A 14,624-nucleotide genomic window follows, 5' to 3' on the forward strand; every position below is an offset into this window, starting at 1 on the left:
CAAATTTAATTGATTCCTTCCAGACCATTAGAAAAGGGGTCAGTACTGAGTTCTTAAATTCTTTATAGAATTTATTTGGTAGTCTTTGGACTCTTGCCCTTTGCTAGACTATCTATGGTATCTGATAGTTCTACCTTTGAAATATAAGTATCTAGTATTCTTGCTAGGGATTGTGGTACTACTTTCGATCTTATTCTTGCTATTTTAGCTCTAGCCAGTAGTGCTTCTGGAGACTGTTGACAAGGAGAAGAGAAAATATCTTCAAAGAAATCCCTAGCTGTTTCTAGATTCTCCTCCTTGTTTAAGGAAATCATGCCATCCTTCTTCTGGAGCATAGGTACTAGATCTTTTTCTTTTTTCATCTTCAATATATTGAACATATCTTTAGTGAGTTTGTCTATTTTGCCAGTCCACCATGTTCTAAGATAAAGGTGGATCCACTTCCTTCAGCTCTTTTGCACTTGTATTCACCTCTTTCCAAGGCTAGAAAACTTTCCCAAAGTCACACATACATTCCACAGAACACTTACAGAAGTATACAGAACAGTCTACAGAACAGTACTAGAACAGCTACAGTACAGAACAGAACAGAAGCAGAACAGAAGCATAAGCTCTACAGAAGACCTACAGAAGGTTACAGAAGGTTATCAAAACCTCATAACTCACTCTCAAACCATTTCAAACTCTCACAAACCATTCAATAAACTTTCACAAGATCTCAATCTTCATCAATCAATACTCCATCCCTCTTTACAGAAGACAATCAGAACAAAACAGACCAAAACAGAACAAAACAGAAGGTATACAGAACCATTCAGAACCTATCAGAACATCACAGAACCATCAACAAACATCATGATCTTCCAAAACACAATCAATATCATCTAAAACACTCTCAAACCACTTCCAAATCAATCAATCATCTCATAAAATCAACCATTCAGCTCTCCAAAACAACAAAAATCAGCCAAAAAACAAGTCATTTCAACACTCAACAATAAATTTTGTTTCATATTTTAATGGGTTCATTGAATATCATAGGGCACCTTCGCTCAACAAAATAGAACTGAAACTATGCGGTTATCCTAGGCTTCATTATTATTTGGTATGGGATATGGTTTGAGGTTTGGGAGGCTCTCTAGAGGTTTGGGGCCTCTCCAACTTACAATTAAAATGAAAGCATGGATTGAGGGGGATAGAACTGGCAGAACGGGAACATGTAACATGCCACATCTATGAACTCCAAACAAGGAACTCTCAGTTCCATCTGCATGACCAAACTGAGAACTTCCTCATCCCAACCTCGATCACATCAAAGCTCTACAAAAATCGAGAAGTGCAATCAATAAAACTCTCTTCCCCTCGGGGGAGGGGAAATAGGTATGGCAATTCCCCCTCAACGTGAAATGAATGTTGGTATCCCTCTGCACGTGCCATAGTTTGGGACAGTTCCCATAGGATTGATGAGCTCATCAGGGGTTGTCTTTAACCATGAAGGCTTGGGAATGGGAATTCCAGACTCTCTGAAGGCCTCCTTTAATCCTCTCTATAACACAAGCTTATTGAACAACTCGTTCAAGCAAGACTTTTGGCACCCAACAAATGGAAACTGGCAATCGAATGAGGAAGTTCAATGACGAAAAGCTTGAGCTTTTGGAGTGGATTCTTCACCCCAAGAAGGAGTGGAGCAATATCATCAAAACCTTAAAGTCGGTCCTTATGGAGCACCTCCATTAAATGAGTTCGGCTATGAACAAAGAAAGTATGCACCGAATGAAAATGGAATGCCGCAAGCTAGAAAAAAAGGTGAAGAGGCTACAAACAAAGAAGGTGAGGTGATTATACTTGTATTAGTCTCTACTGCAAGTCTTAATTCATGGGATAATCAATTTGAAAGGAAAGCACTTGTTGGCTATTGTCATGGACCTCACCCCTCAACTGAGTACATGAGATCTTAGATTAGGAGCAGTTTGGAGGCCATTGATTGTAGAGTTAGCGAGATCAATTACATGCTGAATAATTTTTTTCTTCTTATTTGAAATCGAAGAAATGACCCTAAATGTATTAGGAATAGGGCAATGGATGATTAAGAATGCCCCGCTTACCTTGTTTAAATGGAGGCCGGACTTTGATCCCATAATAGATAAACCTAGCAGAATCCCTATATGGGTAGAGCTTACTGATTTGCCAAGAAATCTTTGGCCATTTGTCAAAGCTCTCACTACACTAGGCAGGATATTGACGCAAAGACCATCCAATCTCATCACTCTAAGATGGTTCCCTCAATTTCTCATTGAAATGGATCTATCCAAATAGATCCATGATTTTCTATTAATCAAGAATTTTGAAGGCCAAGTCCTCATCAAACGACCATTGACGTACAGGAATTTACCAAATGCATGTTTTAAATGTTTGAAAGTGGGTCACTACATCAAGGATTGCCCTGAGATGAAACCCAAGGAACATGCATCTCAAGAAGGTAAGCAAGCATCTGATGACGGGTTTCAGTCTGCAAAAAAAAGGCAAAAAACCGAACAATGTTGGTCAGGTAGGAAATAGTGGCAATAAAAAATTTAACAGCAATAACAATAGATACTCTCCTCTTTTATCTGAAGTCCCTGATCACACCGCAGGTTCCAAATCAGTCAAAGGGACCTCTAAGAGGGGGAATACATCTAATGAGTTTGAAAAATGAAGATGAAATTGTTGAAAATTCACAGAGGAAAGAAACAGTTCCAAATCTAAATAATAATACCGATGATGTTGTTATCAAGGACCTTGATGGAAACAATGAGGATTTAGATCAATCTCATAATCTAGAGTTTTCAATTAGCCCTCAAAAAAACAACAACTTCAATAAAGCTAATAAAAGAAGGATTTTTAAAGTGGGGCAGAGTAAAACAACCCATTTGGAAAGTTCAACCAAGGGCCAAAGAAGAACAAAAACAAAAAATAACTGTAATGTTATAAAATTCAATCAAAAGTCTCTCTAAATTGTAAAGGTCTCACTAACCCATCTCGAGCGGATATTATTAGGAACTGGCTTAAATATAAAAAATCTATTCTAGATTTTCTATGCCTACAAGAATTTTAAGCAACAGGTGTCAACCTCACTAATAACCTCAATAAGATCCTCCCAAACTTTGAATGGTGTACCACAAACCATACACCAAGGAGTGGAGGTACAACAGTGGGGTACAACAGAAGATTATCTTAGATGGGTTGCAATCCATTTTAAAATGCATGAAGAGTTTGCTATTGTCTATGTGTATGCTCCCTGCTCTTCTCAAGAACGTACCTTGTTGTGGGCTTCTTTTATGCAAATTCATTATCCACTAATCATGGTTGGTGACTACAATTTGTTGGAAAAATATCAGACAAGTATTTGCAAAAGGGACAGGTTATAAATGGACAAGAAAAAGAGGCTTGGATGAAGATGGTCACATTCCATGGACCGATTAACTTCAATAAAAAAGGTATTGTCCTAAGGAAAGCCAAGTTGGATAGAACTTATGTGGCTTTAGGTTTGCTCTCAACATTTTCAAGCATTAGCTATAAGGTAAGTAAAGACTTGGTCCTTTCAGATCATTACCTAGTGTTTTCATGTTTCTCTTCAAACACTAAAATTATTAAGGCTGGATGGTTTCATACGGATCCTGCCCTTTTTAAAGATAGAGAAATCAAAGGGCAAATAGGCAAAATTTGGGAAACTACATTTACTAATTGTAGATTTCTTGCAAAAGCTTGGGCTGAAGCAATTAGAGGATCACAAACTGTCCTAAAAGTTGCCAAACAAGAAAGGATAAACAAAAGAAAACTGGAGAGAAGCTCCAAATATGCTCTTCTCAATGAACTGGAAAAACAAGTAGATTTAGGTAATGAGAAGGCTCAAGACCAAATTCTAGATATTAAAAGAAGCTTAAGAAAGATCGAGGAGGAACACTGTAGTGGCTCTGGTGACTCTTCATATCAGACATACCTCTTGGGAGGGGTATCCACGACCTAAGAGTGATTATTGAGGGTGATTTTTGAGAGATTGTAGTGAGGATATGATGTATTATTGATAGAGAGAGAGAGAGAGAGTCAGAGATACCCAATTCTACTGAAACAGAGTGATTGTATATGAGAGATTGAGAGAGAAGACTATGAAGATATTGAAGATGAATACTATGTGATGCCCTATGATATTCAATGAACCCATTAAAATATGAAACAAAATTTATTGTTGAGTGTTGAAATGACTTGTTTTTTGGCTGATTTTTGTTGTTTTGGAGAGCTGAATGGTTGATTTTATGAGATGATTGATTGATTTGGAAGTGGTTTGAGAGTGTTTTAGATTATATTGATTGTGTTTTGGAAGATCATGATGTTTGTTGATGGTTCTGTGATGTTCTGATAGGTTCTGAATGGTTCTGTATACCTTCTGTTTTGTTCTGTTTTGGTCTGTTTTGTTCTGATTGTCTTATGTAAAGAGGGATGGAGTATTGATTGATGAAGATTGAGATCTTGTGAAAGTTTATTGAATGGTTTGTGAGAGTTTGAAATGGTTTGAGAGTGAGTTATGAGGTTTTGATAACCTTCTGTAACCTTCTGTAGGTCTTCTGTAGAGCTTCTGCTTCTGTTCTGCTTCTGTTCTGTTCTGTACTGTAGCTGTTCTAGTACTGTTCTATAGACTGTTCTGTATACTTCTGTAAGTGTTCTGTGGAATGTATGTGTGACTTTGGGAAAGTTTTCTAGCCTTGGAAAGAGGTGAATACAAGTGAAAAAGAGCTGAAGGAAGTGGAAGAAGTAGCTGCTGAAGACTCAAGTGAAGACTAGAGTGAAGTGACAATAGTGAGCTATGAAGAGACACTGTAGTGGCTCTGGTGACTCTTCATATCAGACATACCTCTTGGGAGGGGTATCCACGACCTAAGAGTGATTATTGAGGGTGATTTTTGAGAGATTGTAGTGAGGATATGATGTATTATTGATAGAGAGAGAGAGAGAGAGTCAGAGATGCCCAATTCTACTGAAACAGAGTGATTGTATATGAGAGATTGAGAGAGAAGACTATGAAGATATTGAAGATGAATACTATGTGATGTATTTCCATTCCAAGATGGTGTATTCCTTTGCTTTATTTGTTCTATAGATGGATTTTGTGAAGATGTTGAAGAATATGGTTGATTCTATTAAAATCCGTGGGAGATCTACATGATGCTGTATGAAGACTTGTTGTGCCTGGTGTTCTTTTCTTCATTGTGGTCATATGAAACATGATAAACAAGCTTGTTGATGTTACAAGATAGATTTTCTTGCAAGAGAATTCCCTTTTCCTTGGTGTTCCTCTCGGGGCTCCATTTATGATGGAAGCAAGAATCTAATTAAACTATTACACTTGCGTAATATGGTTTCGGCGAATGCATGACTCAAAAGCCCTAAAGTGGAAGAGCCAAAAATTATTTTGTCAAAGCCACATAAACCCATATTATTTTGCTAAAACCATCAGACATGAAAATGGTTTGGATTGAATTGACCAAGATTTGGCGTGATCATGAAAAGGTTAAAGAGTTGATTCTCAATCTACTGAAGGGCGGATATATTGTAGCTATCAAAACCCCTCTCAAAGGGATACCATTATGCCATAAGGTAGAGGGTGGCAATAAGGTAGGGAAGATGATTTAGCTCGCAACTAAATCAATGATTTGAATTCCATAGGCATTAATCAAGGCCTTGTTGGTTGATTTTTCATGTTAAGCCCTGTGGGCCTTAATCAAGGCATTCTCAAGGTGTAGGCCCTTTAATGGGCTCAATCTTTACTTGATGGGCCTTAAGGCTAAGGTACAAGGCAATAGCTAGCTCATTCCCCTAATGATCTTTAAAACCTTTCGCTAAGGCTTTAGGCCTAGTGGCCCTCATGGACAATAGTAAAACACTTTGGTCCTATGGGCTAAGTGAGAAGGCTTAGTGGTGTAAGTACTCAAGCATCATGATCTTTGGCCCTACAAGCTGAATGAAGAGGCCTTCAAATTAGAATTTGAGGAGTTCCAAGAAATGAAGTAGAGGGTGGAAGATGAGAGGAAAACATCCATCAATTCAACCAACCAAGTAGTCAAGCAAGGAGAAGCCATAGAAACTTAAGAGGATAGAGTATAAGCAATCCTCAAAGAGATGAAGTACAACCAATGCATGTCCCAAAAACTCAAAGAGAAGAGTCAATAAGCAAAGGGTTAGCTTTCCTTCACTTCACAACAACTACAATAGAGAGCTACATGGTAACTCAAATCCCTAGTTTTCACAAGCCCCCTGCTTCAAACTCGCAAGCAGGCTCTTACCAATCCCCACATGATGTAGAGGCCAAAATGTTCGATTTTTAAATGTTTTTTAAATTTAAGGTTTGTTAAGTCTAAACTAAATCACGACTCTACTTCAAATAAAATTTGCAACCAAAAATCATATTATTTCTCTTACTCCATCAGTTCTACACTACCTTACACTCTTCAAGCTCCACTCCTAATCCATTTTGGAGTATGTGCCCATATTCTATTTCAAGGTATTTCTTTTATTCTAATATGTGATAAAGAGAACGTATACTGTCAGGGGTGATCCCATTTGATCCCAGTAATGAAACCAATATATCAAAGCTTTCATAAGCTTGATAGTGGGACTTGACAGAATGCTTATTAATTCAAACACTTCATCCGATTCAACAGTCGCTATCTCTCACATAGCTGATATATCTATTGCACTCATCAATCTATCCATTTTTCTCTCAAACCACATAAAAGTAAGAATGAACAAATCGATGAGGGTGTAGTGAACTCACCATTGACCTTTTCCTTAATGTTGTGAAGCAAAAGCTTGAATGGTGGCTCTACAATATGTGTACTAATGCTCGATTCACCTCCTCTACTCCATAGCTCCCAGTCTGATCTGCAATCGCTTCATCCATGAGAGGAAGTGTGAAGAAGAAAAGAAGCAATCCAACCTCTCCTCCAACTCACCCAAGAAGGGGAAGAAAAGAAGAGTGCATGCAAGAAAGAAACTTCACCTCTCAAGTCCTTCACTCTCACACTCTCAGTCTTCCTCACTCTCAAGATGGAGCACAAGTAGATAAAGTAGAACTAAGAAAGAAAAGCACGCTTTCAAGTTTGCACACCACAAGAACAAGTTTATTTATTCACTTTCTAGCTTTTATACATAGGGTTTTGAGTTTGGGCTTCCACTCAAGAACAATTTGGATAACACACTCCCTTATGAAAGTGAATGAAAGCTAGTGTCTACATGCTTGCCCTATTACGAGTCTTACTTCTTGGCAAAAAATGTTACAATTTGTATAGGTGATACATTGTCCAACTCAAAATAGTATTGAAATTAATTGCATATATTGAACAAATATCATTGCATACCTTGCACCTTTTGCTCAATTTGTATTTCTCTTTTCTTTTTCTACCTTTGCTCACCTTTGCCATTTTCTTTTGCATACTATTGTTCTAGATCTCTCGGTTTATAGTTAACACTAGAAGTAACAAATTTACAACAACATATGAAAAGTATTTAGTATTTATTTTGATGATTAGAGTCTTATTTGTCATTGATGTCAATGATAACAAGTGGATACTAATTCTAGCTAATCCTAGATCCAAATAAATATTAAAAAAGAATAATAGCTAACTAGGTATAATTTAATACATCAAAATATTACTTTTTTCCTTCTTGTGCAAGTAGGGCCTTTGTCTATGAACATAATGAAGCCTAACGACCCTCATTTTAGGTTTGCAACTAATAACCAAACCATCATTTGTATTCTACACATAAAGAAACATTATTAGAGGCATAAGAAGTGGTCTATTTTTTACAAGTATTGTTGGCCACTCAAATCAATTTAAATACATCAAAATGTAGGAAAAAAAGAGGACCTAGGGTAACCTTCCCAAGTCCCATTAATTTGTCAAAAGCTCTAGGAAATATACCCTAGAACTTATCAAGTCACTATATCAAAAGCTGGTCATAAATGTTAGTAGTATCTTTTTTAGGATTATAGAAGCAAATCAAATATCTACACTTGATAAGAATATACAACACTCGAAAGTTTAGAGTATATCCATAGGAGATATCAATTCAATCTGTGTAGTATTTCCTTGAGAAGCAATCTTCTTCTTGGTCTCAAAAAGGGAAACCTGACAATATCTCTAAGAGAGAGATATGCATATTCAATACCTTACCTTGAGAAGTGAAGAAACTCTAGATTTCCTTGGAAGAGATATAGATAGAGCTAGACTCCTAAACAATCAAGTTATAATTTGAAACATGGGAAATAACTATGAGGGAATTAGTAACCCTAGGGTGAGATAAGGAAGAATGTAATCCTTGGATATCTATGTATTGTATTACAATAATGGGATTGGATGTGCACGATAAGATATTATGTTCGTTTAGAGAGGACAATTTTGTTATCTTAATTGGAAATGCACAAAAGTACTCATTTGGAAGTATTAAGATGCTATGTTATTAGCTTTAAAAATTACATGATTTCTAGTGGAAAATAGCTTGTTGCCTTGTTTTTGTTTGAACCCTAAAATTACAAAAATGTTTGTAAAGACAAGAGATTATGCTCTTTTACAAAGGACTTATGATTTTGTTATCTTAATTGGGAATGCTCAAAAAGACTCATTTGGAAGTGTTAAGATGCTATGTTGTTGGCTTTAAAAAAGACATGATTTCTTGTGGAAGATAGGATGTTGCCTTGTTTTTGTTTGAGCCCTCAAAATCTGCTAAGGGGGAGAGTTATACTCATTCCAAGGCTTATTGGGATGCATGGGTAGATCACCTTCATGATCAAACTATGGAAATGTTGGCAAAATAAGAGACCTCAAAGGGCACTACTCAATACATTGGCCAAAGATTGAGTGGTTAGAAGGCCACCACGAAAGGCAAGCTTTGCTCCTATAGCAGCATGCAGGTCAAGGTGGCTCTAGACACCCCTTTTTTGGGCCTAGGATGGGGATAGAAACCTTTGTGACCTAATGCCTATGGACATTAGAAGACCCTATTCTAGATAAAGGATGGATAATAGTTTGTGTCTATGAGAGTCGGATGTAAGTATCCAAGTTCTTTGGATACGGGTCCAGATGTAGGAGACGAAATGCTAATGTGGCATTGCACCTTGAAGAATGTGTGGATTAATAGATTGTTTGAAATTTCTTTTAGAAGGATTGTTTGATTTTGTCTTTATTGTGTTTGTGTCTAAATTATGTAAAGCAACATGTTCAACAAATCTAATTAAGAAAGTTGTTTATATATGTTCAACTAATGTAGTACGTAATTAGAAAATTAAGCAAACCCATCTCAAATGGGAAGTGGAAGGGTGAATCCTTGCTTAGCTGAGAGGCTTCCTACAAAAGTGTTAGATTAGGAAATCTTAGAAAGAGATGAATATTCGATCTTCCTAAAGCCTCATCATAGAACCCGACTTAGTGTTGCTTTAAGGGACTTGAGTGAAACTTTTCCCTACGTGTAAAGAGGTCAACTTGTTCTAGCTCCACCTCATTTTTCACTCTCTTTGAACCAAGTTTGGCATGGATCTACTTCGATTCAAGTTGTCTTGCATAAGCAATTCCCCATAACTAGTGGTAGAAACTTTGTTAGGAGACCTTAAAGCAAATCAAAAGCCCCTTTTGTAGGTCGCAATCCTTATGGGAATGGAGTGGAGCTTCGCCTATGAGAGTAGATTCAAGTGATCCTAAGACACAAAGTTTGGATATTCCATGGAAATTCTAAATAGAGTCAACTAGGCACCCCTTGATGGACTGCCAAAATCGTGCTATCAAGGATTCATTAGAGGTAGGCATGTCACATGAACTTTTACCCATCGGACTAATTTCTATAACTTATTTAGAGGTAGTCATTCCCATCCCTAGCAGTCTATCAATTTTAGATCCTTAGTTAACTATCAATTTATGACATATGTATCTTAAAGAAAAGAAATATACAATAGTCATTTTAGATCCCAAGAATATCTACTCACGATGTTACCCTTATCTAGTGAGGTGGATCATATATATCTCAATATTCTATCTATATAAGCAACACTTTATAATTCCAAATTATTTAATGAAAGTATAGAAATAGTATAAATAAATTTAATAATATTTAAAACTTCATGATTTAGGAGGAAAACACAAGGACCATTTCCAATAGTTAGTTTAATAGGTCTTTAGAAAGACAAGATATTAATCAATATTGACATATCATTAAGAGAACATTGATTAATTTCATCTTGAAAATGTATTGAGGTTGGGGGAAATATATTACCAGTTTTCAATTACCAACTTGTTGTCTAGGATAAAGGGGGGTTTCTCCTACTATATCACTATTGGTTGATGTACTTGATTTCAACTTCCAGGCAGCAAGGAGACATATATTTAGTTAAGGTAATTGAAAGTTCTTAGGTTTATTACCTTTCATAAGGGATCCTTCATTAATTTTCTTCTAGGACGAAGAATATATACTATACTACTTTGTATTTTTGTATGTAGAGTACTCATCACATCAATATAGAGGACCTTCTATTCCCAAGTTACTAGTGGCCTTATGTTATTTTCAATTTTATATCATTGAGTCCCAACTATTTGCTAGGGAAAGCAATCCTTGAGTATTTTCAAATCATAAAGAGGGACTAGAAGATACAGGGTGTGTTATTTTTGTGAGCTTTTGATTTCGTGCTTTTGCAATTGAAATTGATTTTTAGAGCTTTTTGAAACAACCTTGGATGCTTTCTACAAATGACATGTCAAAAATATATTGCGCATCATGCATTACTAACCCATTCACAATAAAGGGAGCAATGATTTTGAATAATCACAACAAATAATAACATTCCAAAGTTTTGCATTACCCAAAAGGAGTACAATATCTAGAAAGGTTCCAAGATCTTCATGTAACAAAAAGGACATGTCACACCCTAATGAAGTGCATGATGATGAGTCCTCCAGAACAATGAATGAGCCATGCTTACGTTGGGCTTCCTACATAACAGGGCATATCTTACGTGTTTGCCCTAACACAAAGGCAAGGTCAGTGGGGGTTAGTGCAGGCTGATGTATGACCATGTGCTCCTTGGGTTGAAGGCCAAGTATGTGCATGTACACATAATACATATGTTTGCAAGCAAGAAATGCCTTTTGGGTAGATTCTCTTTTTTGAAAATCAGGACAAGTGCACCTAGGCTCTTCTTTGATGTGCACATCATAACAACTCTCTGTCAAGACTCGAAATACTAAATGTTGTCTCTCAAGTTGCACTACCTCCTCCAAGAATGTCACAACCATGCAACCAGCTGCCTCTATTCTCTTTTGTGCATCTTTGGAAATTCCATGTCTCCACTTGCGTCTTCTCCCGCTTGAACCACATTCTGTAGAAATAGGAGGTTTGCTCTTCTCGTTCCTTGGTGGTGCTGTAAAGCAGGCAAACTTGAAACCAGCCTGTCTTAGGCTGCTACACTCTTCCTTCGATATATTTGTTCCTATATCAACTGGCCACAAAGATGGAACAATTGGTGATGCTATCACTTGTTTCTGCATAGCGTTTGTATGCTTGACATCATGATTACAGAACCATATCCATTGTGCAATGGCCTTGTTCTTATAGGCTCTCTCAGACCAAAAGCATGGTGCGACTAACCCCACTTGCCGACTCTGTAATTTGCTGCTGCAATTCTTTCTACCCTCCATACCAAAACACTTTCTCACACAGTTAGGTGGTGTCCTTCGTAAAGCCCACTCCTCCTGTGCCACTTCTACCTCTTCTACGTGGGTTGACGTTTTCGCATTTGGTGCACTTCACCTGCAAAGGGCTTGATTGGTATCTCCTCATCCTCTTGGATACATATCTCTTCCATCTTTCCATCATCAAACTGTATACTCCGCGGCCTGCCCCTGATTTTCCTTTGCCTTGACTCCATCACGTATCCCGGTCTATGAGAACTTACAGTTGCTCCACCTCCCTTCTTTTTTCTTTGTACAGTCTCCCTATCACCTTGCATTATAGGCTCCTCGTACAAAGGACTTCCAGCTACAACACCTTGCAACGCACGTGCAACAGAGGAGGGATTTGGGGATTCCCTTTTGCTGGCACTAGCCAACAAAGACTCCATAGAAGGCCCAGATCCAATAAACCTCCCTGTGGTATAGCCCAACCTCTTTACACATTGAATATATGCATTCAAAACATCACTAACACATGCATCATAAAGTGATATCTTTCGTTTTCCACCCTCACCTGCTAACCAACTAGCATGGACACTTTCTGATAAGTTTATGCTTGGAATTTGAGCATGTTCCCAAGGACTTTTGTTAGCCTGCAGAGTCAAATCCAAAAATAGAATCAGTAGCTCTCCCCATTGCTACATTGTGCAACAAATCTTAATGAGCTGGAAAAAATGTCACACTTACATGAGATTCAATTCCTCCCCAGTGGGCAATTCTTTGCTCCTACCATTTCAACCACCTATCCAAAGCCTTGATGTGTTCCTTGTTGACATTTCGTGCCCACCAATCTCGGATAGCAGAGGCCTGAAGTGAGGCTAGTTGAGTTGTCGTTGCTAGCCTCCATGCTTCACACAATTCAATGTGGTGCATTTGTTTATCCACAGTGACTAATTTCTTGGTATGCTTTTGCAAACTTTGCTCCCAATGAAAAAGACAAGAATGCTCCCTCCCTTCCATTATGTTATGAGGCCCTCCATTATACACAGCCCTTATTGCCATCCAATTCGCACTTGCCTCATCGGACATAAATCCAGCAAAGTCAGGTGGATCATGGCCACATTGAAGACAGAATTCAAATTTCTCCAAAACAGGATTTGAGACTCTTCGTCCTCCTCTTTAAATTCACATATTGCAATTACCTGCAATGCTCTCATGCTAGTTCATGATTGATACATTAGTATAGTGTTCATTAACAACAATTTAATTTCAATAAAAGCTTTCATTATGTTGCCACATACCCGTGATCATAAACTGAACAAGACATAGTTGCCCACCCATCAATCCTATGGGTATGATCAAAGTGCACCCATGCACGTCATAAATCTCCAGTCCCAATTCGCCTCATATGATTCACTAAGTCCACCCCTGATGCTGGTCCCTTGGTGGACATTTTAAACAAATAGCACTTCTCCTTGGCATCACCTTGTCCTGGAAATCTACTTCCATGGAAAAATGGGAAGACACAACGTTTTTGCAAAAGAAGTATGTTGTCATACCCATCACCAACCACCTGACCTTGTTTGGCTCTCTCTTGTGAAACAATGCCTTTGAACCTATGTGTTTATTAGAGGGTTATTTCAAATGCAGGACATACATTGTAAGCAGAAAATAATAATGCACAAGCCTACCCTTTATTCTGCACAAGTGGCATCATTTCTTCTAGAAAATGATTAAGATCCACCTCTGTCGCCTCCGACTCGTCTTCTTTTGTTAAAGATTCAAACAACATCTGCCGAGCGACTAGCATCTGTATTTTTCGTGGGCCTCCCTTTTCGATCTTTAGGACCGTGCTCACAAGCCTCCGCACCTTGTCAAGGGTTGCCCTCTTAGTGCCATGTTGAACACTGTGAGCATGCTCCCCAACATGGATCACCAAACGTGTCATTGTAGGATCCAGTGGCAACACATAATAGATCATGCATTTGCAAATGGCTGCACAAGTAGCAACATTAAGACAATAGTGACATGTTATCTTGGAGTTTCCCTCACTTGCAGGATAACCCATGCTCACGGTTCTATCCAAGTGACCATGGAAAAAAACGTCATTGTATTTTCCCTCTGTTATGTAGTAAGGACAAGTGATCCTAAGACATTGAAGACTTCCAAGACAATAGCTCAACTGCACAGTGCACTCAATTGCCATATTTGTCTGTGAGGGCCGCGACCACAGGTGACCATCATATTTTTGTTCCATACCCATCATTCGTTTCTTGCTATCTGTGGCTGGAAGCTCAAAAGCAATTGTGCCATTATACTCGATTGGGAGCTCATCCACCCTTCGTGGAGGTCCACAGAGCGCTAGTAATTTTTTCAATCTACCCGTTCTAGCTTTCTCCTCAATGAAGGCTGCAATCGAGTTATCATAGGAAGATAAGTCCTCGCTTTGGCTGCCCACACATAGGTCCTCCCCGACATTTGTGTCATCAACATCCTTCTTGTTATCTGAGGGTACATCAAGACACACTGGAGTTGATTTGCTACAACCAGGAGTACAATCAATGTAGTTGTCAATCTCATCTTCTATTGACTCAATACTGTTAGAGATGCACACATAGTTACTTGAGTGCATGATAGAGTAGGTGGCTGATAATGTACTATCAATCAGATAGTGCGCATGCCCTTGATGATCCCATCTTGGAGACACAATGACGTTGTTTGCTCCACCATCATTCTCTATGACGGCTTGCAACCCCTGGAATTTTTGTGTTGGAGGCAATAGATTCTGTAGGTAGACTCACTCAAAAGAATCTCCCCATTTCTTAATGAAACCCTGTGCTCTAAGCAATCACTGGCTAGTCTCCATGTCAAAATAGCAAAACTCGACATGTTGTGCCCTCTGGTGGGTTAGTATTTGATGAAGAGAAGAAAACTCTG

This window comes from Lygodium microphyllum, chromosome 30 (assembly GCF_053477565.2).
Source record: "Lygodium microphyllum isolate KBCC chromosome 30, Lygodium_microphyllum_v1.1.10, whole genome shotgun sequence".
NCBI lineage: Eukaryota > Viridiplantae > Streptophyta > Polypodiopsida > Schizaeales > Lygodiaceae > Lygodium > Lygodium microphyllum.